The following is a 3399-nucleotide window of genomic DNA, read 5'->3' as shown; positions in this document are numbered from 1 at the left end:
GCATCCCATTTCTAACTAAAAATTATTATTATTATTATTATTATTATTATTATTATTATTATTATTATTATTATTATACTTATTCCATTTACACCCTGGTCACTGACACTCTTCTGGTCACCCTCTCCCATAATCCTTCCCCATTCTCCCTTTCCTTTGAGCAGGTGGTAGCTCCCCTGGGTACCTTCTCCCCCTGGCATATCAAGTCTCTGTGAGACTAGGTGCTTCCTCACCCACCAAGGCCAGACAAGACAGCCCAGTTAAAAGAACATATTCCATATACATTCAACAGCTTTTGGAATAGCTCCCCACTCCTGTTCCAGTTGTTCAGGACCCACATAAAGAGCAAACTGTACATCTGTTACATATGTAGGGGAAGGCCTAGGTCTAGCCCGTGTATGTTCTTTTGGTTGGTGGGTCAGATTCTGAGAGCCCTAACAGCCCAGGTTAGTTGACTCTGTGGGTCTTCCCGTGGAGTTTGTATTCCCTTAGGGGCTATAATCCTTCTTCTTCTTCTTCTTCTTCTTCTTCTTCTTCTTCTTCTTCTTCTTCTTCTTCTTCTTCTTCTTCTTCTTCTTCTTCTTCTTCTTCTTCTTTTTCTTCTTCTTCCATATGAGTCCCTAAGCTCTATCCATTGTTTGGCTGTGGGTATATGCCTCAGTCAGAGTCATTTGGTGGGTGGAGCCTCTCAGAGGACAGCCTTGTGAGACACCTGCCTGCAAGCATAATGGAGCATCATTAATAGTGTCAGAGATTGGTGCTTGCCCATGGGATGGGTCCATTTCTACCTCCTAAACCATTTCTATTCATATGCTTTTTTTCTTCTATTCCTCTTCTTTAGTCCAAGCCAGATTCTCATTTTTAAAAATTCATACTCATTTAGTTGTATAGTGACTATGATTTTACTTAGCAAATTCTAAGCTCAGTGAGGACAGTGGCTTTGACAGGCTTGTCCCCCATCACCTAACACAGATGGTGAACTCAATAAGTACTTTTAGAATATACAAATAGATCAGTACTTCACAATGTGATTTGTAAAAAATAGGAACAAGAGATATGGGGTACCAGATGACTTTCAGATATTTAATTTGAGTGAGTATATACTTGACGGTGTCATTTACTAAATCAAGAACAAGTTTAGAATAATAAGATTAACTTGTTTCTAAAATATATTCAGTGCATTCAGAAGGCATCAAGCGGAGATATCTAGTAGACTCTTGAATGTTGTCTTACTTTGTTTACTCTTGCTAGAACAGAGTACCTGGAACATGGTAGTTTGTGGTTGATTTCCTTATGGTGCTGGAGGTTAGTAAGTCCAAAAACATAAAACCAACATCTACTCATACAATGGATTAAAGAAATCATCTTCAACAAATGATGCTAGTCTAACTGGATGACTGCATGTAGAAGAATGCAAATAGATCCATACTTATCACCTTGCATGAAACTCAAGTCCAAGTGGATCAAAGACCTCAAAATAAAACCCAACACACTAAATCTATTAGAATAGAAAGTGAGCAATAGCCTTGAACTCATTAGCATAGGAGACAACATCCTGAGCAGAACATCAACAGCTCATGTACTAAGGTCAACAATTCATAAACATGCCCTGCCCCTCCTGCAATGCACGACCCCAGGATCCCTCAACTGCTCCCGGCTCACCTGCTGCCATGGCTAATAAGGAAGAAGCCTTTGAAGACTCAGTGGAAGAACGTGTGATCAATGAGGAGTACAAAATATGGAAGAAGAACACCCCTTTTCTTTATGATTTGGTGATGACCCATGCCCTGGAGTGTCCCAGCTTAACTGCTTCCAGATGTGACTAGGCCTGAAGGGAAAGACTTCAGCATTCATCGGCTTGTCCTGAGAACACACACACATCTGATGAACAAAACCACCTGGTGGTTGCCAGTGTCCAGCTCCCTAATGATAATGCTCAGTTTGATGCATCCCATTATGAGAGTGAAAATGGAGAATTTGGAGGTTCTGGTTCTGTCAGTGGAAAAACTGAAATAGAAATCAAGATCAACCATGAAGGAGAAGTAAACAGGGCCCGGTACATGCCTAAGCACCCTTGCATCATTGCAACAAAGACTATCCAGTGATGTTCTTGTTTTTGACTACACAAAGCACCCTTCTAAACCAGACCCTTTTGGAGAATGCAACCCAGATTTGCATCTCTGTTGACACCAGAAGGAAGGTTATGGGCTTTCTTAGACTCCAAATCTCAGCAGAACACTTACTTAGTGCTTCAGATGACCATACCATCTGCCTGTGGGACATCGGTGCAGCTCCAAAAAGAAGGAAAAGTGGTAGATGCAAAGACCATCTTTACAGGGCATATAGCAGTAGTAGAGGAAGTTTCCTGGCATCTGTTCCCCAAGTCTCTGGGTCAGTTGCTGATGATCAAAAACTTAAGATTTGGGACACTCGTTCAAACAATACTTCCAAGTCAAGCCACTCGGTTGATGTTCACACAGCTGAAGTGAATTGCTTATCTTTCAATCCTTATAGCGAGTTCATTCTTGCCACAGGATCAGCTGACAAGACTGTTGCCTTGTGGGATCAGAGAAATCTGAAACTCAAGTTGCATTCCTTTGAATCCCATAAGGATGAAGTATTCCAAGTTCAGTGGTCACCTCACAATGAGAATGTCTTAGCTTCCAGTGCTACTGATTGTAGGCTGAATGTCTGGGATCTAAGTAAAATTGGAGAAGTGCAGTCCCCAGAAGATGCAGAGGATGGCTCCCCAGAGTTGATGTTTTTTCATGGCGGGCACACTGCCAAGATATCTGACATCTCCTGGAATCCCAATGAACCTTGGGTGACTTGTTCTGTATCAGAAGACAATATCATGCAAGTGTGGCAGATGGCAGAGAACATTTATAATAATGAAGATGGTGAAGGAAATGTGCATCCAGAAAGACAAGGATCCTAGACGTGTCTGCACTTGTGATTTTAGACTCTTCTTGTTTTCCTCTGAACCCTGAGATGGATTTAACATTCGGTTGAGGCACAGACTTTGTTTAGCTACCCAGCTACAATAGGTGCCACCAATAACACTACCAGCCCAAACCATGGGTGTTTTCTAAATCTTAACTGGGGGCTTAAGTCAGAAAAGTCTCCTTGGTGGCTCCAACTGTGGTTGGATAGCTGAACAACGTCTGTTTTTTGTTGTATATGGTTTTCCCTTCCTTCTTTCCTTCCTTCCTTCCTTCCTTCCTTCCTTCCTTCCTTCCTTCCTTCCTTCCTTCTTTCCTTATTTTTATTCCTTCTTTTTTTCCTTCTTTTTTCTTAACATGGGACCACCAAGTTGTAAAGATGTATGTTTTTTACCTGGCAGTTGTACCACTGGTGAACTGTCAAGTTGGGAAAGAATGAATTGCTAGTTTGTATTTG

At 41.5% G+C, this 3399-nt stretch overlaps 1 pseudogene; it reads left to right on the top strand.

Moving 5' to 3' along the window:
• The first annotated feature begins 1670 nt into the window (after positions 1-1670).
• Positions 1671-2938, top strand: LOC110303895 (histone-binding protein RBBP4 pseudogene; annotated as a pseudogene).
• The last annotated feature ends 461 nt before the right edge of the window (positions 2939-3399 follow it).

This window comes from Mus caroli, unplaced genomic scaffold (genome assembly GCF_978045245.1).
Source record: "Mus caroli unplaced genomic scaffold, Mus_caroli_1 scaffold_9, whole genome shotgun sequence".
Classification (NCBI taxonomy): domain Eukaryota; kingdom Metazoa; phylum Chordata; class Mammalia; order Rodentia; family Muridae; genus Mus; species Mus caroli.
The sequence above is the reverse complement of the archived record's forward strand: the minus strand, read 5'-3'. Positions and strand labels throughout refer to the sequence as shown.